Source organism: Mauremys reevesii, linkage group 1 (genome assembly GCF_016161935.1).
Source record: "Mauremys reevesii isolate NIE-2019 linkage group 1, ASM1616193v1, whole genome shotgun sequence".
In the NCBI taxonomy this organism is placed as follows: domain Eukaryota; kingdom Metazoa; phylum Chordata; order Testudines; family Geoemydidae; genus Mauremys; species Mauremys reevesii.
In genome coordinates, this window is record NC_052623.1 from 203,337,297 (window position 1) to 203,364,546 (window position 27,250).

Consider the following 27,250-nt stretch of genomic DNA (forward strand, 5'->3'; position numbering starts at 1 on the left):
TGCTGGCAATGCCCCTACTTATACAGCCCAAAATGCTGTTAGCCTTCTTGACAAAGGCCAGAGGAGGGAGTGTTAGTGCCTGTGCGGACTTCTGGGAAGTGCATGGGGTGGAAGGGGATGCTGGGATGCTCTGGAACCACTCCTTCAAAGCCAGTCAGGACTCTGGGGGAGCCTCCTCTCTGAGCAGACTGTCTCCAGGGCAAGAAGCTTACACCTTCCTGGGTCTGACCTCATAGCATTCAGCATGCCCTTCCACACCATGCACTTTCCGCAGTGAGTCCACCCAGGCGGGGTCCTGGGGCAGCCAGAGATCCCTGCACCCCAACTCCGCAGTCAGATGTGACTCTCAGCCAGACAGTAAAACAGACGGTTTATTAGATGACGGGAATACAGTTTAAACAGAGCTTGTTGGTACAGAAAACAGAACCCCTCTGTCAGGTCCATCTTGGGGGGTGGGGAGCCCAGAACCAAGCTCTGGGTCTCTCCCCATTTCCCCAGCCAGCTCCAAACTGACACTCCCTCCTCTGGCCTCTGTGTCTCTTCCGGACAAGGAGGCCACCTGATCTCTTTGTCCCCAACACCTTCAGTTGGCATCTTGCAGGGGAAACTGAGGCACCCACACAGTATTCAGAGAAAATATTAAGAACATTCCCACTTCATCACAACAGGTGCAACAAAATATAATACTGTATATTTAAGTAGGCAAGTGCTGCTTCTGACTTTCCACTTTTAATTGACCCTTGTAATCTCGTGGCACTGATGCGTTGTAGCTTCATTTTATATCGGCGTACAGGGCGGGAGCAGGGGGGCACCACCATTTTGGGCCCCACCAAAAATTATACAAACCTGCCGCCTATGTAAGTCACTGGTTTGAGCTCAGCCCAGTGACCTATGAGAAATGAGTTGGGTAGGTTGGTTTATGTATCTATCATTCTTGAGGCATTTATATCTCACTCATCACTGGGGGAGCTGAGTGCCCGGGTCTTGCTTAAGTTTCCAGTGGCCAAGTATCCACATAAACAAACCACCTATCACCACAATTGGAACCCTGTACCATTTTTGGCAGACTCATTAGCCAGGCAAAAGATAGAATGGGATTCTACCCCCAACCCACCTAACAGTGCTGAGACATGTTAGAAGACCAGGGAAGATTTCAGTCTCGAGGGATGACAGTCCAGCCGTTTTAGTGAATGTTAAATGTACATACAATTTTAAAGGTCAGAAGTTTTAGCTGAGAAGCATCTGAAATCCATCCGAGCCTCTTTGGGGAGTAGGCTGGAAATGCCAGGATAGTTTTTCCTCTATTTTTCGATTTTTAGTTGTTTGCCCCCACAACTTCTATTGGGAAGCTGTTCTAGCACCTCACCCTCTTTGATCATTAGAAATTGTCTTCTAATTTCCAGCCTGGATTTGTTCATGGCCAGTTTCTATCAATTTGTTCTTGTGCCAGCACTATTTTCTAGCTTAAATAGCTCTCCACCCTCCCTGGTATTTATACCCCCTTCCTCCCCCCACCCCCCAATTGTATGTCTAGAGAGCAATCATATGTCCTCTCAGCAGGGGCGGCTCTAGGCACCAGCGGGCAGCCGCCATTTGGCTCCTGGAGTCATGCTCGGTGGAGCTCCCTGCTCCGCGCTGCTTGGGGCAGCGTGATTTGTAGAGCCGCCCCTGCCTCTCAGCCTTCTTTTTACAAGACTAAACAAACCAAGTTTTTCCAGTCTCCGCTCATAAGACAGGCCCTACATTCTCCTAAGCATTCTTGTAGCTCTTCTCTGTACCTGTTCCAGTTTAAATTCATGTTTCTTGACTATGGGTGATGGGTAAAATTATCAGAGTTGGCAACATTGAGTAGGTTACAGAAGGAAATGAGAGATGAGATGTGTCATGACTTCATTAGCATTACTGTACCCCACTCAATGTTGCCAACTCTGGCAAGTTTACTCTCATCATATTGGATGTTTTTCTTAAAGCTCCAGCTGATGGAGTCATGTGATTATGTGAAAATCTCAGCTTTCATTAAAAAAAAAGTAAATTTCTAGTAGATGAGTAGGAAGTGATTTTCCTGTCCCACCAAAATTGAGATTTGCAAAACAAACAAACAAACAAACAAAAATCCGTTACAAATCAGGATGAAAATTCAAAAGCTTCAAAATTTTTGTGAACCAAAAATCCAACATTTGTTTTGGTTTGGGACAATTGAAACATTTTGTTTTGATAGTTTCAAAACATTTCATTTAGATTTTGACAATTTTTTAAAATTTTAAATTTCAAAACAAAAAGTAATTTAAAGCCAGAAAACTGGAATGTTTCATTTTGAAAATGTCAAAATGGGACAACTGCAAAACTTTCCTTGACTCAAACATTTTTTGAATTTTCTGGAGGGGTTAAAAATGACCCTTTCTTGTGAAAAAATTTGGTTTTGATAATTTGGCATTTTTCAATAAAAAAGTGTTTTGTTGAAAAATTACCAACCAGATCTAGTTTCTTGCCCTCCTGGTTGTGAAGAATAGCTCAAAAATGTGATCCAAGAGAACCCTAAAAATTCGAACCAGTAGGCAAAGAAAAAAGACCCCAAATATATTTAAAAAATATATCTTGCTTTTTTGAGGACTAACATTATTTTTTAATGTTGGGGTTGACAATGCAGCTGTCTGGTAAGTGTGCATTACATGTCCCCTCCCTGCCCCAAGCCTGATCCACAGAGGGGATAGTCTGTGACAACTCTCTCCTTCAAAGTTTGTCTCTTTATCTCAAGATGAATGGACTGATGCTTTCAGCCTTGAAGGCTCCTAGTTTAATCCCCAATGTTGAACAAGAAGAAGGCAGTCATGCTTCTACCTTGCCCTGCACCTGCTCTTGTCATCCTGTTGCTCTATGGGGCTTCTCCGCCAGCTCTTACCTTTCTGCCTTTGGTAGCGCTTCCCCATGTGCCTGAAATGTTTGACTTCCTTTGCCTCAGCTGGCCTCAGTCACCTTCTTCAGATCTCTCCTTCAAATCCTTCCCGACCTTTGTGGTGGTGCTGGCTCCGACTCCTGTGCTGGCGATTCCTCTGTGCTTGCCCTAATTCTGCCTCAATTTAAAAACATCAGAATGTCAGTGATTTTCTTACTGTATGACATCATTGATATTATCTTTGTCTCAGTTCTCACTCCGCCTTTCCTTTTCTATGTGGTGCCTTCATTTCCTCTCTTTATCTGATTTAGACTGGAGGCTCTTTGTGGCAGGGATATCTTTTAAAAATCTCTGTAAAGCCTATTCAGCGTTACGGTTAGATGAATGTCAGTAGAAAAAGCAGTACATTGGAAGCAGCTGCGTAAACCAAGAGGAACACTGCAGTCAACAGATTAAAGCAGAAATTTTCAGGGAATAGTCCCATGCTGTATATGAGGCATGCTTTGAAGCTGTGCTCTGATAGCATGTTATTATTTCTGGCCAAATGTGATCAGCGAATGAGGACATTTTCTTTGCTTGATGCTCCATGGAATAGAGCTGATTGAAAATATTCTGTCAAAAACATTTTTTGGTTTTTTTTGGATGAAAAATTGGGTTTTCAACAAAATAATTTTTTTCACAAAAAAGGGCTGCCTTCCTCAAAAAGGGTTAATTTTTAATTGGAAAACCAACCCCCGCACCCTAACGGATTTTTATGTATTATTTATTTTGGGGTCTTGGCCAATTTTTTAAATAAAAAGTTGAAATTTTCCAGTGAAAATTCAATATATTTTTTTAATTTTTTTGCCCAAGCATTCCACATGGGCCCTCCTACCATTTTTTGACCAGCTTCTGCTATTGTCTACATGACTCTTGTTTTGTGGCAAATATTATGTGCTTTGGCCATATTTTCAAACACATCTGCACAAATATGCTCATAACTAGATAATGTGTGTAAATATCCAATTGGTTGAGTGTGCATCAGGCATTTTGTTCTGTGTGCATGTATGTGTGTGTGCCTGGCTTTGAAAATCTGGGCCTTTACAGTTATGCAATGTAGTTATTGAGGAATTAAAATCCAACCACCTGAGGGTTCTTCCAGTTTTGAATGATGTGTTACTGGTGTGATCCCCGGGATGATTTCAGGTTATGAGGAAAAGTTGATGCTTCAAGAACAAACAAGTCAGGGGATCCATTTAAATATTGCTAGAGGATGAGAAATCTGCACTTCCAATAGCCATTTGTATATGGGGTGGGCAAAAAAATTATTTGGCATAGTCAGCTCCAGAAAAATGTCTTCCAAATACTGTACATACCAGCTTGTGATGATACATACAGACTTAGCTGCTGCTCTTTGAGCTCAACAGACAGGCAACCAATGGGGATGACCAAAGGTGAGGGGTGGGCAGCTTCTACACTTTTTCACCCATCTAAAATGGTACCCAGGTACCAGCGGTTGGTCAGATCCCTCTCAAACCTGCTAACATCTGAAAGATACAATCAGAATATCTGGGAAAAAAGATGAGGAAACTGAACCCAATTGAGGGACCCATCCTGTTTAACTCAATTGAGATACATTTGAGGAGGACAGCTTTAAGGAGGAACACGGTGAAACAAGTTTCAGCACTTTGCTGAGCAATAGGCACCATTAAGTACCTCCATATCTGACCTATCAGTTCTCATCCTCAAAAGAAACTTGCACACCTTCAAAAGATGAGCTTGGGAACTTGAATTCATAACTCTATGTTATCCTAAGCATCCCTCAATGCCCACAAGCAAAAACCCCACTGTATGGTAATTCATATCAAGGCTGAAACAATCAGTACCCCCAGCACATTGTTGTCATAATAGTTAGGTAAGAGGTGTCATGTAGGGTATCATATGTAAACTGGTGTCACAGTGGTCCCAAAAATCATTGTGTGATGTATGTATGGGTTGGGTGTAAGAAGTTATGTCTGTGTGCTGGAAATATATTCTTAAAATATGTTTTGGAGGCAGTGCATAAATTAAATCTGCCCTCAAAAAAGGAACATGGATTTACCTGGCTGAGTAGCTTGATTATAGGCAGAGGACACTGAGGTACATTTACACATAAGGTAATCAAAGCCATCAAGCTAACAAACTGTGGAGGAAACAATTTAGTGACAACACTGGTGATCTGAATTTGCACCCCCAGGAAGTCTTCTTGGCTCTTGAGACAAAGACAATGGACTTTGCAGGGGAAAAGAGAGCAAAAAGACATGCTAGTGATCCATCACTTAGGAAATCAAGGGAGCAGCACCCTCAGATTCTGTGAACGTTGGATCCCAGGGCTTGGAGCGGTAGAGTTGCCGATATCTTGATGTAAGTGAGAAAACTGCTCAGGCACAGATTGCAACTTGCTAAAAGTAAGTTCTAGTCACTGGAAAGCATGTTTTCTTTTGTTGTTTGTAACCACACCTGTCTCTTTTTCTCTTGCTTAGTATTACTTAAATCTCTGTTCTTTGTTCATAAACTTAGATTTACTGTAAACCATCTCAGTGCTGTTATATTGAAGTGAAGCAAAATTAACAGGCTTGCGTGTTCTCTGTCTCTTTGAAGGCAGCAAACTTAATCCTTTCTGTGAGTGCTCAGTGAAAGGGACTGGCCATGGCAGAGAGCTGTCTCTGAGGAACTCGGTGTTGGAGAAAAACTCAGTTCTCGCTTCCACATCGGGAATTGGAGTTCAATGATTGTTACTTGCAAGGCAAGGTAAAGACTGGCAGAATCTTGAGGAGTTTGCTGGTGAGATAGACAGACTGGTGTGGCAGGGAACTGACACACACACAGGCTAATCTCTAGTAAAGCTCATTTTTGCTAAAGCAGAGGGGTAACACAGAGGTTTACAGTACTGAGTGTCCTGAGCAAAGCACCACATTCTGCTAGCTCCTAAAAATCATCCAGACCTGAAGAATTGCCCTGTGGTGCTCGAAAGCTTATCTCTTCCACCAACAGAAGGTGGTCCAATAACAGATATTACCTCACCCATACTGTCTTTCTCATAGCTTCATACCAACTTGGCTACAACAATGCTGCAAACTCCTAAATGAGGACATTTGTCATGTAAGTACTAGTGTTGGTCTTAAATTAAAATAGAGAACTCAACACTTCCCAGCTTTAGAGTACTTGAGATCTGGATCTGAGTTTTGAACTAGCCTTTGTCTTTAGATAGTTCTTGGGATGTTCAGAATTGGTATCCGGATCTGAATTGTGCATCTTGGGCCCCTCTCTAGTTTGCATGCTGGAAAAGTATCAGAGGGGTAGCCGTGTTAGTCTGGTTCTGTAGAAGCAGCAAAGAATCCTGTGGCACCTTATAGACTAACAGACGTTTTGCAGCATGAGCTTTTGTGGGTGAATACCCACTTCTTCGGATGCAAGCAGAAGAAGAAGTGGGTATTCACCCACGAAAGCTCATGCTGCAAAACGTCTGTTAGTCTATAAGATGCTGGAAAAGTATATTTTAAAATTTGTTTGGTAAAGAACCAAGTGTGAAACTCACAGTTGTGCCCAGGGGTCATATTCCCAGAGATGGCTATTTTTTTTACATTTGTATTGTAACTGGGGAGTGGAGACAGGGGTTCCTCAGCCCAAAGCATTTCCTTCTTCCTCTTCCACTTATGACTCCTTATTATAAAACTGCTCATCCATGCGGTGTTAGTCAGCCACAGATCTTGCTCTTGTCTGCAGCCCTGTCAGGGATTATACTGTGTTTTTCCTACTGATAAGTAGAGCAGGTCAACCCACACACTGATAGCACATTTGCTTTCTAAGGCTGTTCTTGAAAGTCAGAGCAGTGGAGGTGACAGTGAGAGCGATGATGCAAGAATATAGAGTGTGTGACATTTTAAAACATGCCTGAGAACCGTTCAGAAGAGAAACAAGGCTGACTAGAGCATCCAGAGGGGGATGGATCTGAGGAGAGAGTTTCCCGGTCTTCAGATTTTATTTCTCAGTAGAGAAAGCCATTAAATCATGGATTCAAAAAAGTTGCATGCAGAAAACGCTCTGGAAAATGAAACAAACTTACCGGGGCCAAAACCATTCCTGGTGTAAAGCCATTTCAATGGATGAAGTTACAGCAGAGATGGAATTGGCCAACTCTGTCACCATTGCGATTTTCTTTGTCCTTCTCTCTGGAGCTGTTTTGTCCAGATCATTTTGTTGGTTTTTCTTGTGTGCTCAGCAAACCTTGAAAGGATGGGGAGGGGGTACATGCTTATGAATAGGCTGGTTGAAAGTCTTCCATCCATATGGAAAATCTTCTGTGAAAATCTTCACTTGGTTCTAAAATGTTCCAGTTTTCAGAAAGTTATTTGGGATTCAATTCTTTGTCAAGAAAACTGGGAAATATTGGTGAAAAAAATTGGAAAAATCAAAATGTTTCATTTCCCCCCCAAAATTCCAGAGGACGACACTTGGTCTTTTCCAATCAGCTCTATTTAGTGCTTCTCTTTGTTGTCACTGTAGCTATTGTGGGGCCACAGACAGCCTGAAAAGCGGTGTCTGAAACCTGTGTACATGATTGTGTGCCCCCAGCTATGCTCTGTGATACTTATTATTTCAGATCAAATCTAGGTGTCCCTGAAATCAATGGCAACTGACTTCAAGAGACTAGGATCTGGCTCTTTTATATATATATAAAAATCAGTACTGAAGTGCATGGTGCTTCACAAACAAATGAAAAGCAGGGCCCCTGCCCTGAGGCGCTTGCAACTTAAGGGTTCTACGCATTCTCCAGTCACGTGAGTAGTCCCGTTGGCTGAGTGGAGTGTCCCTGGAGATGCGAGTGGCCCATGGTCCTCAAGACCAATTCTAATAGGTTACACCAGTACAAATGCAGAGGATCTCCATTCAACAGGACTATTCTGGATATACATCATCATAGTCTGGCCCTTGGTGAGTCTAGTCTTTAAGGTCAGTCAGATAACCACCAGCCTTTCTTCTTATATAGGTCCAGATTCAGCAAAGCACTGAAGCACATGCTTAAAGCTAACAGAACTTGGGGTAGGGAATCGAGGATGGTTCTCTGGCTAGCAGGTGTTCCAGAGCTGCTGGAACAGCAGTGCCTTATTCAGCCGGAGGTCATGTAAACCACCATCATCCTGAATCATCCAGTTGCCCCAGCGAACATAATGGTGAAGGAACAAATGTACCTGGAGCAATAACTGACCAGTCCAAGCTTGCAAGATTGTTCTCCGTTAAGCAGAACAAATGGGATTGATTGACCATTGTTTGACGGCTCCTCGCTTCTTCTTTTTTAAAGTGAATATAAGTCAGGGGAGGCTTGTGTTCTGGGATCTGTGGGAGGGTGGGGATCCTGCCAGCTAAAAGTCCCTTCTCCAGCCAACTCCAGATGGTTTCCCTGGGCATGTTTCCTTAATGAAGCAGCCCCAGTTGCTTATCTGGGGAATGTGGTTTAATATTTTACTGGTGCTATTTGTTCTTTCTCCCTTGTCTGACCTTTCAGATAAGGCACCAGGCACAGAGCTGGACTGTGAATGCTGCAGCAGAGATATGCTCACCAGCCTTGGCCCTGGGTGTGAGTCTCCCCATCCCATGCTGTCCCTACTTGTGCTATAGGCCTGTCAGTGCCCTCCATGCAGCTCTGACCTTCACAGAGAGCAATGAAAGGGGGGGAAGGGAGCACATGGTGTTACCTGCCACGGGAGCAGGTGACACCCCTTTCTCCTATGCAGTAACAGTCAGAGCCATGTGCAGATCACCGGGGGATGATGGGGAATTCATGGGAAGTTTGCCTGAGGAAAGACTAAGTAAAAGCTACTGAGTAAGTAGCTCAGGGTTTGACTGTGGGTGCCTGTCTTTGCATTGGCCAGCACAAATCATCAAAGAGAAAATCTACAAATAAAGACAACAAAGAGGAGTTCAAATTAAATGATCAGAAAGAGAGCTACAGGGAAATAAGGCGAACAAATGAAGCAGCCTCGGCTTGAGGCAGACTGTGTGTCACGCTGAACAATGGAGAAGCTGTAAGGTGCGATTGACCACATCAGCCCCCCATTCCTGCAAACTGTTCCATGTGAGCAGAGCCCTGCACCCACACAAAGCCCCATTCACTGCACAGGGGTGCCCTGTGGGTGCAGACACCCGCCCACGCAGCTTCTTGCAAGGTAGAGAGCTGTGCAGAGCTGCATGATCGACAGGACTGGATAAAAGAACAGAAAGGGGATGCTTCCATCGAGGTGCACCAGACCCCCACCCCACCAAGCCTCACTCCTCCCAGATCCCCCCACCCAGACCCCTCCACTGAACCCCAACCACTTTCTCCTGGAAGCCCCTGCAGAGTCCCACTGCCCCTGTACCTGAAAGTCCCCCAATGAGCCTCTGTGCATCCAAATTCCCCCACACCTAGAACCCCCCCTAAGTAGCCTGCACCCAGATTGTCCCACACAGCATCCTTTCACCCCACACTGAGCCCCTCCACACTTGGAGCCTGCCTGCTTGAGCCTGCCTGTCCCACACCTGGTGCACCTAGCGCAGAGGGGCAGGGCCCCAGGGTGTTTCTGGGGTAGGCCTGGTCCTTGTGCTGTGTCAGGGTAGGGTGCAGCCTCTCCACTGAGTCCGTGTCCTGGGGGTGGGGGATGGGGAGGCTGCAGGGTGATCTCCCACCTTTGTACAGCCAGTGGCCTGTGCTCCCCACTGCCATGCTGGAGCCTCTGCATTTATTTATTGACAAATAAAGCTTGCAAAATTTTAAAATACTGTGCGCAGAATTTTTAATTTTTTGGTGCAGAATGCCCTCAGGAGTAACTGTGATCACCTCAGATGAGAGATGCTACAGAAATTCAATCTAGTATAACTAGTACCTTACAACCTAATCAGAGCACCCTTTTCTATTAGCATGGACTTCTGTGGAGCTATGCTGCTTTACACCAGCTGAGGAGCTGGCCCTTAGCATTTTCCTTCACCTTGCATCCTAAACTGCCGTTGAGTGCTGCTGTGGTGCACTATTAAACAGCTGCTGAATTTCAGTGGTGGGAGAACCGGTTCCTACTGGATATATGTGGAAGAAGTAATCCTTTGCCTACAGGCCCTCAAAAGGGACTGTGAGACTTCATTTGTTAATGTGTTTGGGGTGAAAGATGCTGTAGAAATGCAAAACACTGGTAGTAAAGGCATCTTGTACAAGAGTTCATAGCATAGGCCTGATGGCAGTTAGAGCTTCCTGTTTTCTGGACTCTGCCGAACAATGGAGAACACTGAGAACAAAGCTAGCAGAACAGGCGTGGGTTTGCAACGCTGAGGAAAAACACTGGACTGGAGGGAGTTAAGAAGCAGGAGGAGTAAACGCTTGGGACACCATCTCAGTAGCGATTCCACAAGCTGACAAAGGAAACACCAGCTTACCCACCTTTGGGAAACAATTGCAAATGGAGTTATTATTCTGTTCAATAGGCCTTTCCTGCTTCTCATTAGGAAGAATCCAATTCATGTTTGTTAGACCAGCCACTCCCTAAAGCACATCACGGGGTTTAGAAGGGAGAGAGCATTCTGTCTCCAATCACTGGAGCGCGGCTTGGGAAACTTCACACTCACAAAGCAAGTACAGATTGAATTGCTAGCTCCTTGAGTGCCAGCCCGCCTTCTCGGGTGCAAAGGGGATGAGTGGCTGAAGATGGCTGTAAGGACCCTGTTGGCATCTTTCCCTCCACAGCCTTCCAATGCCCTCCCTCTCTGGGTTCAGCTACACTGCAGTCAGGGTGTGTGTACACAGACCTGACCTAGCTTTTATCTAGCTAGTTCAGGTACCAACAGCAGTGAAGCCGCCACAGCACGGACTCCAGCATGGGTTGTACAAGCCTGCCCAGGACCCAGAGCATGTGTGCGGGTAGCTAGGTTGGGATGAAACCTGTGCCGCCATAGCTACACTGCTCTTGGCACCCAAGCTAGCTAGCTTGAAGCAAGCTCGGGCAGGTCTACATGCGCTGCAGTCACACCACCGAGTGCTGTGTAGACGTACCCTTAGTCACCAGGCAATGACCACAGAAAATAGCTCCTTTGCAAAGTCGGTTGGTCTTTAAATTGAATTTAGTGCTGTTGAAAGGTCCTAGACTGAGAGCCCTGAAGACCTTCCTTCCTCCACAGAGTAAGTACAGCACGTGTGACAGCAAGGCTGGTCCCTTGCCTGGCCCTGTCAGCATTTCCTGAGCCCTGTCTGAGAGAACCCCCCTGTAGGAACAAGAGTGGAGTTCAGCCTCCCTAGTCTGTACAGGTTTTGGACCCTTGGCTCAAATGTGATGGTGGCTTTGGTGACATACCCACCGGTTCAGTAGCAATTGGCCAGAGGCCCCCAGATTATTTCACAGTGAAGGGCTGTCAGCTTGTAATGAATTTCAGTCACTGTTGACTTGCTGAATTCATACCAATGACACTGTGATGAAAATCTTTACATCCCATTACCAGCCCCTCAGCCACCCCGTGTGCCAGTCCGCACCTTAATCAGTGATCTCTGCCGGTGCTAAGATACGAGTTTGTTATCTCTCCATTGCTCAAAGGATTCTTATCAGCTATTTTTGGCATCCACAGCAGGTTGTGCTTTGTAACACTCCTCCTCCTCCTTTGTTATTGGCACCAAATCCGGTCAGGTGCACGCTGTGTTTTCACAAATAATACACCACCATCACATCGGGGACATGCTGTGCTCTGAGTGGGAGAACCCCAGTGGAGTATTTAGCAAGAGTCTAGTAGTAATTCAGGGCAAAAAAATCCACTCAGTGACACCAGGGCCAGCAGCACCAGCGACACAGAGAGCAGAGTGTAACTCCTGCAACTCCCCCGTGATCATTGCTTCAGCTGACAGGGCAAATGAACAATAGGCAATCTCAAGTGAAACACTTGGGGTCTAGTGGCTAGATTGTGGCTCGAGGGAATAGCCCTGAACAAGGGACAATGTGTCTATGTATCACCCTAGGGGATCCCTGAGAGACTCAGAGAGGCAAAGTGCCTCCAGGAAGGAGCAATCCTGTTGCCCCAGGGAAGGGGATTAACATGTGTAACCCTTCTGCCAGGCCGAAACAATAGCAGCAAGAGCCGGGTTCAATACATATGGGTCCCTTCCCTACAATGTAATGCAAAACCAGCTCGAGCCCCCACCCAGTGACCTGGGAAAATCTTACACACACCCCTGGGCGCCTCAAGGAGGCAATACTTTCCCTCTCGCAAGCACAGAGTCTTGGTGTAGCAGAAAAGGTTTAATTACATGAGATAAACAACAAGCATTAAATTGGGAAAATACCTCAGCTAGAGTTCATAGATCAAACCGTGAGCAAAGACCCACCCAAGGAAATTGGGCCGTGTCCTTCTCTCTGGTCTCTTGAGTCCAGCAACCCCCAAATCACCCACAGTCCCAAAAGTCCCACAATCCAAAAGTCTCTGTCCCAGGTCAGGCAGCCCCAGAGTTCGAGAGTCTACCTGCAGAGGTCCCCCTCCCCAGCCTGGGTAGAAAGGGGCACCTTACGTGGTTTGGGGCCAACTGCCCTACCTCTTCATGGGGTTCTGCTTCCACTAGTCGTCCCCACAACTGCTCAGCTCCGCTTGCTCCGTGGGCTGCTCCACCCGTCCCACAGCTGCTCCGCTCTACCAGCTGCTCTGGTCCACCAGCTGTCCTGTGATCCGCTCCAGCCATCCTCGGAAACTGCTCGGCTCCACTCTGCCAGCTGCTCTGCTCCACAGTATAGCTTCAGGCTCCCCCACTAGTTAGCACAGTACTCAGTGCTCTCAGCTCAGCAATTCCAGCTCTTTAGTGATTTCAGCTCACAGTAGGGGAGCCTAGTGCTAGTGCACTACTGGTCCAAAGTGAGTTCAGCTCAGTAACCTGTATCTAGATTCTTAAAGGAATCAAAAATTAACTCTGACATTCCATGGTGGAGAGGCATAGGCAAAACTGGTGCCTCTGGCTCACACAAGGAGCCTGCACCACCAAGTACAGATACCTGTCCCCAGCCTCTCTCAATTCACTGGGGTTTGGAACCCATGTCCCTTGTCTAGCAAGTGCTATTTAGTTGATAATGAAACCCTTTATCATAAGACAGTTTTGTAGTTCCTCATTTACTTAATCAGGGTGACAACATTTTATTTCTCCTGCCCCAATAACAAAGAAACTGGGGATCCCACAGCTGTGAAAATAACCATCCCAGACTGCTGTGTGTTATGCTAAGTGGGGTGGGAGTGCTAATGCAAATACCTGACATTCTTTCCACACTCCCCACAATTTACCATCAGATGTCAGGGTAGAGCTCATCCTGACTCTGCTTACACATGCAACATCCCATTATGGAATGCAGGGCACTCCTCCGTCCATGTCCAGCCAGTTGCATTGGTGGCATGTAGGAGGCAGAGCCCCGGCTCCACCTCGTCTACCCCCATCCACTTGCTCCCCAATTGGAAGCATTGCCAGAGCAGCCCTTGTTCTCCCCTGCGTTTCAGTCCAGCCTGGGCTAACACAGGCCATGCAAGGGGGCCTTTACTCCCTCCCATGGCCTTGCACAAGTGCGTAGGCTAGAGCACACTCTGCTGTTGGCTAGTATTCTGCACTGCACTCTGTTTAGGGCTACTCCTGAAACTAGACCTGGTCAAACAGCGTCCACCACTCATTACAAAATTAGGCAGATTTTGGCTTCATTTCAGCTTCTCCCAGCATGCGCGACCCAGACCTATTATTTGCTTATCTATTCAAAATTTGAAAATATTCAGCAAAGGGAAAGTACACATAGGTGCTGGAACTACGGGTGAAGGGGGTGTTGCTGCACCCCCTGGCTTGAAGTGGTTTCCATCATACACAGGGTTTACAGTTTGGTTCAATGGCTCTTAGCACCTCCACTATACAAACTGTTCCAGCTCCCCTGATGGTACAGAAGTCTAGGGATTATTCATGAACCCTCCAATGCAGTCATACGGGCTTCCAGGTTGTTTCACCCAAGTGTTTCAATAGGTAAGACACATGTATTCAGTGTTGACTGTGTGTGTTTGACAGAGCCATGCAGAACAGTTTTGAAGCTGTGTGAATTCACTAGTATTGAAGGGCTTGAAAATAGGTGAACCAATTGGAAACCCCAGTAGTTGCTAAATATTTGTTTGTTCTGATGTTTGACCAGCTCTTCCTGAAATCCACTGAGGGCTGCAGCTAGCCCAAAACACGGGAGCAGGGCCACTCGAGGGCTTATGCCTCAGCAAGTCCCAGATGCCTATACCCTGCCAGCTGCACTGGCTGCTTAGACCTGTAGCTTGGCAAGAGATTGAGGTGTGAAATGTTCCTGCAGGATGCTCTTTGTATTTCCTGATTTGTCTGTGTTGAACACTGCGACATTAACAGACATTTTCATAATTAAGAAAAAAGAAGAAAAGGAAACTGAAGCCCTGGGAGGGTGTGTGTGTGTGTGTGGAACTGTGACTTTAAGCCAGTTGGCCAGATTCTCAGCAGGTGTAAATGAGCTTATGCACGGAAATCAATAGACCTATGACCCTTTACACCAGAGAATCTGGCCCAATGGCTGATTTGTGGGTAGGGTAAGGCACTGCATCCATTGCATTGACTTGAATGGACTTACACTAGGGATAAATTTGACCCATCATCTTTTGACTTGTCATCTGAGCACATCTGACCTGGAGCTAGTGAGAGGGAAGGAGTGTTCACATTACATGCTGTTCCTTGAAGTATTATCTTGGCCTGGCATCTCTTCACTGTCCCATTTTACATAAGCTTTCAATGGCTCACTGACCATTCACTCCCTGTGCTAGTCTGCTTTTGTAGACTTTAAAGGATGGATCTGGGTGAAGGGAACCTTTGAATTTGGCTACTTACGCCTAAAGCCGTTGGACCAGATCCTTAAGTCCTTAGGCACTTTTTATTTGGTCAAATTCCCACTGATGCCAATGGGAGTTTTGCTTGAGTAAGGACTTAGTAAACATTGAGTAAAGACCTCAGGACTTTTGCCCTAGAGATTAAGTTTAATCTAGTCCATCCTCTGGTGAACCCAAGATTGTTCCCAACAGCATATTCCTCACAGCTTTAGCCCCCTGTCCTGTTTTAAATGACTCAAGCACTGGAGCTTCCATGGCCTTTCTTGGGGGATTTCTCCACAGTCTAACAGATCCGCACCATTAGGACACGTCACCTGAGATTTAACCTACACTTTTATTTTGCTCAATTTCACCCCAAAGGCGCTTGAGAGAGTTTTTACTTTTTTGGTGTATATACCAGTAATTCACTCTCCCACATGGTGATACCTTAAATCTGAGGATGTCAACACGGTTTACAGGCATTAGTTAACTTCATACCACCATGGGGCTGACTCTGCTCCGTTGATTTCAATGGGAACTTTGGGGGTAAGAGCAGGGCCCCTGTGAGGTTGAGAAGGATTATAATCCCCATTTTCTTGGTGGGTAAACCCAGGCACAAAGGACAGGATTTTCAAAAGCGCTCAGCATTGGCCTGACTCAATGGGAGTTTCACTGTGGACTTTAGTGGGAGCAGAGGTAAACCAATGTAGAGCATCACCCAAAGAGAAGTAGTGACCTCTCAGAGGCCAGACAGAGCATCAGTCAGGGGCAGAGTTGGGATTGGAACACAGGGACCCTAACTCCACTCCCTCCCCGCACACTGAGCTGTAGTGTGAAGGATTTTGTGTTCCTCTGGGGCACTTTAATTCATTTAGCAGCTCCTCAGATTTGCGAGGCAAAAAATCCCCATGTTTTGGTTGGTTTGTTCTAAACTCATTCTTCTAGCTGGGTCAGCGGCATGGCACGCTAAGGTCTTTTGTTTGCCTTGTCTGTGTTCTGTCAGGGCTTAACTAATGATTTCATGCCTGGTGCATTGCTACAGTATATCAGCCACGGGGAGCATAATAAACTGCTCTTAAATATTGGTTGAAAGCTCTAAATAAACAGGTGGGTGGGTGTGGTCATAAATCAATTCTGGGCTGCATTAAGAAAACATTTCAAACATGCCATAAATGGAGTGTGTCATCCTCCTCCATTGCCGTTTCTCATAAACCGTCTGGGGGCTTATTTTTAGGCTTTCTGTAAGGTAAATTTACTTTTGAGCAAGTTCTAGCACTGGTGAAAGTTGCTACACTGATGCTCCTGGTGACAGAAGTCCTCTGTTTAACTACAGAACCACAACAGCATTGTCAGGGGCAGTCCAAGATTTCCGGAGTCCTCCCCCTACAAATGCTCTGGCCTCCAGGGATAATACAGAGTGTCAAGAGTGTCATCCTATCCTTGTGGCCCATTGTTCCCTGGCCTCTTTGCCAAGGCTGCCAGCCCAGCAGCCAGCTAGCATCCACTTCCGATGGTGATGTTAGTGATCTGGACAGCCATGCGCTGAGCACTGGAATGAGATCTACCAGCTGGTTTCACGCAGGCTAATGTACATTATCAGCATTAGAGGAAACATGAGCACCTGTCAGATGCATTTTTTTCTCAATGAAACAATTGATCTGCTGAGCAAAAGCCTGATTGTGGCTTCACCACTCCCACTGTTTCCGTTTGCTCCCTCCCAGCCTGCCCCTTGTCATCAACGTAAATGTCAAATGGCTTTAGAAATGAATCAGAATACTATTCCAATCTCCGCCGGAAACTAATCACCCCCATCTCTGTACTAACCATCTAAAATTCCACACCCACCCACAATCAATCATAAGAAAACAGTTTTCTCCCTGTGGCAGGACACCTTGCTGCTCTGTGAATGGCTGAAAGCCTTTTCATGGGGGCAAATCCAGCTCTCGCAGCTGCAGCTGCACAAGCTACCCAGCAGCAGAAAAGGTGTGGGTCCTGGGCCGGATTAACATTTTCTGGGCCCAGTGCCAAACATATGTGTGGGTCCCCATGGGGCAAGGTGCAGGGGGGCGGGATGGTCAGTCTCCAGAGTGAAGGGTGGGCTGGGGGCAATGAGGCACAGCGTGGCGGGAGCAGCCCTGCTCTGCACAGCCCAGGAGGAGCACACTGTTTACAAACCTGCAGGTGCCAGATGCAAACTGGCCTGCCCAGCCCTGTGCTGCCAGCATGCCCCTTCCCCTTCCGGGCGGGCTCACACCACACCGCCCCCCTGCCCAGTGCCCCACCCTTAGGCCCAGCATCCCCTCGCCCAGAGACCTCCACTACAGATCTCTATGCCCAGCTCCCTCCCTCCCCCCCCCCCGAGACCTCCCCCACTGGCCTCCCACCAAAACCGCACAGCACCCTGCACACCACACCGCTCGCCCAGCATCCCCCGCCCATAGACCTTCCTCACAGTCCCACCATCAGAGCTGCACAGCACCCCATATTCCTGAGGGGATTCTGCACCAAAAAAATTAAAAATTCTGCGCACAATATTTTAAAATTCTGCAAACTTTATTTGTCAATAAATAAATGTGGAGGCTCCAACATGGCAGTGGGGAGCACAGGCCACTGGCTTCATGGAGGTGGGAGATTGTCCTGCAGCCTCCCCCCACCCCATCCCTTCCCGGGACAGGGACTCGGCAGTGGGGCTGCACTAGACCCTGACACAGTGCAAGGGCCAGGCCTGCCCCAGAAACATCCTGGGGCCCTGCCCCCCTGTGCCAGGTGCACCAGGTGCAGGTGAGCAGGCTCAGCCGGGCAGCAGGATCCAAGTGCAGAGGGACTTAGTGTGGATGGATCCGGGGGGCGGGGGGAGAGTTCTCTGTGGGGCAATCTGGGTGAGGGTGGCTCAGTGGGAAATCTGGATGCACAGAAGCTCATTGGGGGGGTGTGACGGAGCGATTCTGGCGGGACCCAACTGAGAGTGCCAAATCAGGACCAATTGCTTAAACTGGGCAGTCACAGCCCTAGGCTGGGGTTTTTCCACCTCTAAGGCAAACCAAACCAGCCAGACAAAAAGGACTTTGGTCTCACCCCACTGGCTAACCACAAGTCACACAAGCAATTTCCTTAGACACTCCAGTCTCCCAGCATCACCACCAGTGCACTTGTCCTGGGGATGAATGGTTATGAAAACCAACACCCCAATAAAAGAAAAAGGTTCCCTCGATCCCAAAGTACCAAGCCCCAGACCCAGGTCAATATACACATCAGATCTTACCCACAAATCACGCTGTTGCCAATCCTTTAGAATCTAAAATCTAAAGGTTTATTTACAAAGGGAAAAAGGTAGAGATGAGAGGTAGAATTGGTTAAATGGAATCAATTACATACAGTAATGGCAAAGTTCTTAGTTCAGGCTTGCAGCAGTGATGGAGTAAACTGCAGGTTCAAATTACGGCTCTGGAGAACATCCCCCGCTGGGATGGGTTGGTCAGTCCCTTTGTGCAGAGCTTCAGTTTGTGGCAAAGTCCCTCCAGAGGTATGAAGCAGGATTGAAGACAAGATGGAGATGATGCATCAGCCTTATATAGACTTTTCCAGGTGTAAGAATCTCTTTGTCCTCACTGTGGAAAATTACAGCAAAATGGAGTCTGCAGTCACATGGACAAGTCTCTGCATACTTTGCTGAGTCACAAGGCGTGTCTGCCTTCTCTCCATGGGTCAATTGTGTAGCTGATGGTCCTTAATGGGCCATCAAGCCAGCTAGGCAGGGCTAACACCAGCTTGTCTGGGATATTTCCCAGAAGCAGAGCATAATACAAAATACAGACAGTACAGAGCCAATACTTATAACTTCAACTACAAAATGATACACAGACATACAGACAGCATAATCATAACCAGCAACCCAGAACCTGGTCTTAGACACCTTATATGACCCCCTTTACTTAAGATTTGGTGCCACTACAGGACCTTGGTTGCAACACATGTTCTATATGGTCCCAATTTATATCAATAACGTCACAGGGGGTCCAAGTGCAGGGGCAATGGGGCTCTGCAGGGATCCAGGTGAAGGTGTTTGGGGCTCAGCATGGGGGGGTCTAGGTGCAGGGGAGGTGGGGTTCATTTGGGCGGGGTCCAGGTGCAGGTGGTTGGGGCTCAGTGGGGAGGGTGTCTGGGGGGGGCTCATCGGGGTGGTACAGATGCAGGGGAGGTGAGGCTTGTCAGGGTGAGGCTTCGATGGGCCTACTTAACAGGGGAGCCCCAGCTTCTGCCAATGGGATGCCACATGCTGGGCTCCTGCTTCCCCCATCCCCTTTTCTTCCCCATCCCATGCCCCTTCCCCACCACTCCATCTCCTCCCCATCCCACCTCCATCCCAGTATACAAAGGGTGGGATAGGGGCTGGTCAGAGCAGTGGCAGAGGATGGACTAGAGCAGTGATTCTCAAACCCTTTTTTTGCGGACCACTTGAAAATTGCTGAGGGTCTTGGCAAACCACTTAATGATTTTTCCAAATGTTGTTTGTACCATTAGCTAACTATTGTAAAGCTCTTTGGATAAAAGTGCTACATAAAAAAAACATAATAATAATTAAAGTTTTTTGTTCTACAAATAAAAGCACAAAACTCATTTTAATATCAGTAGTCTTACCTTTCTAATGTGATGGATGTGCCCTCTCCCCTGCTGCAGCAGCCCCCCCCGAGCTGGGGCTGGGAAGGATGGTGGGGTCTCTCCTCAGCAGCTGCAGCCTTGGAGCTGGGGAAAGTCGCCTCTTTCTCTGGCCGCTGCAGCCCTGCACATCCCAAATTCCCCCCACCCCCTCTTCTCACCCCACTGCCCCCTCCCACCTATCCCTTATTCCCCTCAAGGCCACCACTTGACCTTACATGTGTGTCTTCTCAAGGGTCCAGGCACCTAATTAGTGGAGCTCCTGTGTGGCTCCACTAATTAGGTGGGTGGCCCTTCATTCGCTCGTGTGTGGCTGCCCAGGCGCACACCTTAGAGGGAACTATCTGTGGACCACATGAATGGAGCTCAGGGACCACTGGTGGTCCACGGACCATGGTTTGAGAACCTCTGGACTAGAGGATTTGCTGCTGCTGGGAAAGTTCTCCAGGTCTCCCTCCCTCAGGGGGCATGCTGTGGTCATAGAGGACCAAGTTAATCTTTGGGCTGCAGTACCCTCTACAGAGTGGCTGCAGCTCATCACCTCTAGGAGAGAGGAGTGTCCCCATTCTCCCAGTAGGCCAATATTCAGCACACAGCCTGTTACCCAGGCTGGGCATTGGCTCCAGGGCCAGCTCCAGCTTTTTTGCTGCCCCAAGCGGCGAAAAGAAAAGAAAAAGATAAAGCTGCGATCAACGGCACTTCGGCGGCTGCTCTACCACGCCGCTTCATTCTTCTGCGGCAATTAGGCGGCCGGTCCTTCCCTCCGAGAAGGACTGAGGGACCTGCTGCCAAATAGACACCGAAGACCCGGACGTGCCGCCCCTTTCAATTGGCTGCCCCAAGCACCTCCTTCCTGCACTGGTGCCTGGAGCCGGCCCTGATTGGCTTCCTGGATTTGTCCCCTTTTTTTTAGAAAGTGATTTAATTTTCTTTTCCATAATCCAAAACTTTTGGGATAAAGGTCAAGGATGTAGGGGATTTGAAGAATCCAGGGAGGGGAAAGAGGATACACACTTTCATCCCTATGGTACTAGTTCCACTCCGGTCTGGACTGATAGCAAATAGACCGGAGAGGGTTGTGGGTGGAAGAGAGGACTACATGTTAGGAGATCTGGATTTTGTTCTTTCTGCTGGATGAGAAGAATCCCTTGACCAGGGCCGATTAAACCTTTGGCTTCTTCTGCGGAGCCTGCCAGACACATTGTCAAGTTGTGAGGATTTTTTGTGATGCAGACACTTGTCCATTAAGAAGGGGACTGAGAATACCATCTCAATTCACACAGGCCATTGAATAGCTATCAGGCATGCTCCAAAAAGGCCAGTAGTGATGTAGTCCAAGAGAACTACTGTAGGTACATTGATTGCATGAAAGGGCTGGTTTTGCTTGGTCAGCAATGTTCACACGGCACCACTTGATTCTGACAGAATGATTCTGGCGTATCTATTTACAGCCTGCTTTAGAATGGGTGCACTCTGGGACTCCTTCTCCCAGAGTTCCCAACACGAATGCTGGGCATGGGGGCTTTGAATGTTTTCCAGACCTGAGGCACTGAGCTATGAGACAGAGTTAGGAGGACTGGCGGAGCTATTGTAATACCAGCTCTTGTGGCTTCCTGTTCACACTGAGGAGGAACAGCTGTAGGCAGTACCATTTCAGCAGGATCTGAGCTAATGCCGTTATCCCAAGCATCTAAACCCAACAGAATAATCAACATTTGTAAAACACACAGGTGGATGCTGTGCAGACATCTCAAGGGCAAGAAGGTCTAATAACATTTTTGCAATGCTGTTCTTCCTATAAAAGCAAAGTGCCAGACTAGCATCGGGAGCTTCAGACACATGGGGCCAGATCCTCAGTGTTATAACTCCATTGACTTCAAAGGAGCTCTGCTAGTTTTACACGTGGTGAGGATCTGGCTATTTATCGCCACGTCTGCACAGGACAGTCAAGGAGAGGAAATACGATTGCTTTTGTTTGTATTTTGTAAACGTTCAAAACAATTTCACCATCTTTTGCTGGAGCTTTTCGAAAGCATAGGTTATCTCACACACCTTCCTCCCTGCCCACATCACAGAGGCTGGCTGTCAGAATGGAAACAGATCTACAGCCAATGTAAGCATCGATTACATGCAGGATGGCCTTGTGAGCATGGCAAAGGCATGAGCATCAGGAACTCTGCGTTCTAGTCCTGACTCCAATGCAGACTTGTGTCATTTAACCTCTCTGTGCCTCGGTTTGCTACAGCTGTAAAATGGGGATAATGTTTGCCGACCTCACAATGTTGTTGTGAGGCTAAACTGCTGAATGCTGAAAAGGTGAAATAGCATTTAATAGATATAATTCATCCTTTAAGAGTTCAGAGCATAAAAGGTACATTATTTGTAAGGGGAAAAGGGTTTTCTCCCACCAAGAGTGTTGTGCACATTGTAGTGAATGAGCCGAACAAGCGCAGTGTTTTAAAAAAGCCTTTATATGCAGATGAGTAGTGGTTATGAGGGGAAAACCCACAGAACAAATAAACCCCAAGGATTCTCTTTTGGAAAGTTCAGAGTGTGGAACTTTTTATACAAGTGGGTGTTCACTGCAAACGATATAGGATGATTTTTTTCCTCCTGGCCCTAGTCATTTTGTGTTCATTTGCCTTCCCACTGACACGCCTGCACTCTCAATGGTTCACAGAGTGAATATCTAAGGAAAAAAAGCCCACTGAAAGGAAAATATTTCCTCTCGCCTTGTGTCATGTCCAGAGTGAGAAAGCGTGAGCCTCAAGTTACATTTCATACACTAGATAGGAGCAGTTGCTTGGTTTTGTTTTCAGCCGTTCTGTAGTAGTTTGTGGAGCAGGATGTGGCCACAAAATGGCCAGCTCATAGTAACCAGCATGAGGCTCGGCAGCCTGCATCATCAATGGCGTGGTTAGAAAGTGTGACAGCTCATCTTGTACATAATTTGAGAGATGAACAACAAAGCAACAACTCATTTTAAAAAAGAGGTGCTCTTTAGGAAGGAGAAAGAAGGACTCATAGATGAGTGGGTTTCTTCTTCCCTAATAAGTCTTTCTGATTGTAAGTTGTATTGTAAAGATCTGGGCCTAATGTCTCCTTCTTTTTGCTGGAAGACTTTGGCAAATCTTTGGAAGATCTGGCTGGTAACATCACAGCTCACGGCTGCAACCTATGGTGGATCCATCCCAGCCTTCAACTGCGTGTTGTTCTGGTTTTGCTTACTCTGGTGTTACACTGCTGTAACTCAGTTGATTTTAATAGAGTTATTCCTGACTTACTCCACTGTAGAGGAGTTCAGAGTCTGGCCTGTTGAGCCTTAGGCAGTCAAAAACCTCTCCCATCCTCAGTTCAAAACTGGGATTGCTGCAGCTCATTAGAGCTGTGATGTTACCTTTCAGGTCCTACAAAAGTTGACCAAAGTCCTCCAGCAAAAAGAGGGATATGAGGACCAGCTATTTCTAATATAAAATACAAATAGAAAAAATGGTTTTGAAAACCCTTCATGAGGCCACTTTCATACATCATAAGGAGCAGGAAGCCCCAGAAACAATTTATTTCCATTCTCCTTTGTGTATCTCCACCCTCGTGCTTTATTAAAGGAGTTAACACTGTGAAATCATTTTCCTTGCTTGCTTTAGTTTACTCTAGCAAACAGTGTTAAGAAAAGTTCAGTGCATTGGGGATAAATGGTATGTGCACTGCAAATTAGCCCAAGCTGCAAAATTAGTTCTGAACTTCTACAAATCTTGAGAGAAGAGAGTGCCCACTACAGAGATAATCTGTGTCTGAGCTTCCTTCTAAATCCATGGATGCTGAGATCCAGTGTATTGGTTCATGTCCATCTCTAATTTCCACAGAAACTCTTTACACCTGGCTAACCAAGACTCAATCTTTATTCTGCACTCAATAGGCCCTGTTCTGTTCCCACTGAAAATCAGTGGGATGCAAATTGGCTTCCATATCTAAGACATTGTAGAGGAGTCATGTAAGCATATATTAAACTGAACCTGCTTTCTCTATCTCATTTGGAAATTAGAGAAAAGAAAGAAACCCCACAAGAGGATGAGGGTGAGGAAGAGGAGAAAGAAAGAGGAATAAGATAGGATGAAAAAAGGAACAGGGAGAAGACTGAGAAAATAGCACCTTCATTGCTTCACTGTACCATTAGTTTTGCAAAGTGCTTAGCTAGCTTGCTGATGAGCACCTTGGACATGCCTAAAGTAGTTCAGATTGTGCAAGATTAGATAGATAAGGTATCTGAGACTTCCTCTTACAGACTTGTAGCAGCAGACTGCCACACCACTCATCAAGATACGGTACTGAAACTGAACAAGAAAGACTGAAGATCGCTCTGGTATGGAAAAATCCATGTTAATGCCAGTACATTGCTTTGAACATACAGAATGTTATATAATCAGTAAGTATTATGTTCCTGTATAGTCACTTGACAATCTGTCAAGGGACGTTATGGAATCACCATCACTGGACACAGTCAAAGCTGAGATCTGACACCCATTGCAGTGTATGGGAAGGTTTAGATGACTATATGACCTGTTTGAGGCCCCTTCCAAACCAGGTTATTCTGGGCCTAATTTTTCATACTTGAATGCCTAAAATTGGATGCCTAAAGGAATGATTTTCAAAAGTGTCTGTTGCATTTATGTCCCACTGAGGGAGAGAGAGCTAGCTGGACTAAGAAAACATAGTACAAAATTCCAATACAAATGATGTCATGGAAGAGGAAGAGATGGTCTGCAACAAAAGGTGTCTAATATGAATAAGGTTGCTAATATGCTTATGTTTCTATGCCAGGAGTACTGCAAATAAGCAAGATGAACCTGAAAAGTTTCTAAGGCCATGGTACACCAAAGCACATAAGTATGTGCTGAAATCCCATTGGCTTCAAGAGACTTAAGCTATTCCTTAAAGTTAAGCATGTGATTAAGTGTTTTGCTCAGTAGGGATGGATTTAAGCATATGCTTAAAGATAAGCACATACATAAGTCCTTTGCTGAATCAGAGTCTAAAAATGATCAGGAGTAGGACCTACAGCGGTGAGGCATAACAAGCCAGATGGGGTGGTACAAATGGAATGTCAGCACTGATCTTGTAGAAAGGGAAGAAAAGGTGGAAAGGTGGAATTATACATTAAAAGCATTTACAGAATCAGTGAGATAAAATTTGACTGGAGGTGTCAAATAATGGAAGAAAGGAAAAATTGATATAGAGTTCAGATAATTATTTGACCAGTTATGAACTTGACAATGAATAATGCAGCCGCAAAATACAATGTTGAAGATACAAGAAATGAGAAAAAGGAGAAACTTAATTGATGTGGGCATCTGTAATAGGACTGAAGGGAGATAGCGGAAAGGGAAGGCAAGAGGAATAGGGGAGAAAGAGAGAGACTATGAATGAATCAACATATCATAGAAAAAGGACAGAATCTCAGCTGATATAAATTGGGGTAGGTATATTAACTTCAGTGAAGCTGTTCTGATTTACAACAGTTGAAGGTCTGGCCCAGAATTCCTAAACCAATTAACAAGGAACCAATTAACGAAGAAGTTGAAAGCAACCAGGTTCTGCCCTGTTGAAGATAATGAGAATCTTGCCATTGACTTCAACAGGAGCAGGATCAAACCCTTAATGGGGGACACCAATTACTCAGAAATCATGTGGATAACAAATACTGATCAAAGATGTTTTTTATGCAGAGATTTGAATTGTACACAAGACAATTTAATGACGTGACATAGAAAGGAAAGAATCCATCCAGAAGAGAACAAAGAGGAAACGAATTGAGAACATAATGGCATTACAGAAGATTGGTGCTTGTGATTATTTATAGAATCAGAGAATCATAAAAATGTAGGACTGGAAGGGACCTCAAGAGGTCATCTAGTCCAGTCCCCTGCACTCAAGTATTATCTATGTATTTGAATCCAATGTATTAAGCAGTCCTGATAGGAAATCATTTTCCCATGAAAAAAATAAATGAAAACGAATTTTTTTTGTTTTCCTCAAAATTGTGTTGATTTTTATTGAAAACCCCCAAACTAAAATTGTTTATTTTTATCAGCAACCAAGATTCCAAATGTTCCAGTTTTCTTTTTTCTTTTTTTTTGCTGACAATGTAAATTTTTTGACGAAAATAGACATTTTTGCAAAAATTTCCATTTAGTCAAAAAAGCCATTTTCCAAAAATGTTTTGACAGAAAAATATTGACGAGCTCTAGTATTAAGGAATAGGTTAAAAGAATAGCACCAGGATATCTGATTTCTATAAAGAACATTCTGGAATTTCAGGTGCAGTGGAATTAAATATTAAAATCCAGGCGTGTGGAAGTAGGCAATGGATACTTAACGATGCCATAACGAGGAATATAACTGAACTTGTTGATAGAGTGTTTAGTCAATTGCTTGACCACACTTTGGTTCATTATGACATATACTCAAGAGACCAAATAACCAATGTCAGTCAAGTTTATTAATATGTTACAGGAAAATGTAGGCCACTGAGGTACTCAGCTACTATGGTGATGAGTATGGTATCAGCATCTATAGGGAACAGAATAAAATAATTAAATTATGATGATACTAGGCCCTATTAGGCTCCCACTTACACATAACATAAATGTCCCCATTGATTTCAGTGGTGGTGTTAATATGTAACTGAGAGTAGAAGCTCTCAGTTAAATAACAGTTATTCCAAATTTGCTTGTAATCTTAGTGAAAAATCAAAGCAGGGACTGTGATATAGTGATAGCACCGGAATGATCTATTACTGGTTCTGCCTCAGATTTGCTCTGAGACTCTAATCCCTTGGGTCTGATTTTCCATTTCCTTTTCAAGGGCTGTCACGATTCACACCTTTGTAAAGTGCAAAGTGGGTGTAGCATGCTACCACATCAGAGGGTAGCATTTTACACCCACATAGGCTTTTACACTCACTTTGCACGCCACTCCCCATTCCAGGCCTCAGTTTCCTGATCTGTAAAATAGGGATGGTACTATCCTGCTTCACTTTGGGGATAAGAAATTTGTTTTTGATAACGTTTGCGAAAAGCTTTTTGAACCTAAGATGAAAGGTACTACAGAAGTGCACAATTTTTTATGAATTATTAGCGTTATTGCTAGTCATTCTGGATATTGCCGTTAAGAGGTTGTGATTATGCTGTTCGGTGTCATGGAGGATTTTGTTGCTTTTGCTCTCTGAGAGCGCTGTTGAATCTGGAGCTTTTCAATTGCTGGCTCCTATCTATAAAACTTTATATGACTGCTGTGTGTGTGCACGAGTTTGTGTCTCTGTATTTCAATTAGTGTCAGTTTATTTTGATTTAGAATAAGTGCCCATCCATCACTCTGGGTACTTTTACAACGAATTAAAATGCACAGTGCCAAGTACAAGTTAACCAATAAGTAATGGATTGCTGATATCAATCAAATTATTAGCCACTGTTATTTAATTATTGGCGTTATTACTTATCTAGTGCTATTTATTAGTAATTGTTATGGTCACAGTCCCTAGAAGCCCCAAACAGAGATCAGCCCCATTGTGGTAGGCACTTCACACATTTATAATGAAAGAGGATCCCTTTCCCAAAGGGCCAGATTTTTAAAGATGTTTAGGCACCTAAGGATACAGACAGGTGCCTAGTGGGATTTTCAAAAGCACCTGTCTGCACCTTTAGGGGTCTAAATACCTATAAAAATCTGGCACAAAGAGCTCAGACAATCTGAGTATATGATAAGAGACAACAGATGAATACAACAACCAGCCAAGGGGAGCCCATGATAACAATGAGACCCATATTGAGCAGCGGTCACAGAAATTGCCTA

General features: G+C 45.5%; 1 long non-coding RNA gene across 1 annotated transcript; it reads left to right on the forward strand.

Annotated features, from left to right (window-relative positions):
- The first annotated feature begins 4,888 nt into the window (after nucleotides 1–4,888).
- Nucleotides 4,889–8,157, forward strand: LOC120395872. The gene is made up of 3 exons (XR_005592868.1): nucleotides 4,889–5,319; nucleotides 5,956–6,013; nucleotides 7,902–8,157. It is a non-coding gene; the product is annotated as an uncharacterized LOC120395872 (long non-coding RNA).
- Nucleotides 8,158–27,250: the final 19,093 nt, after the last annotated feature.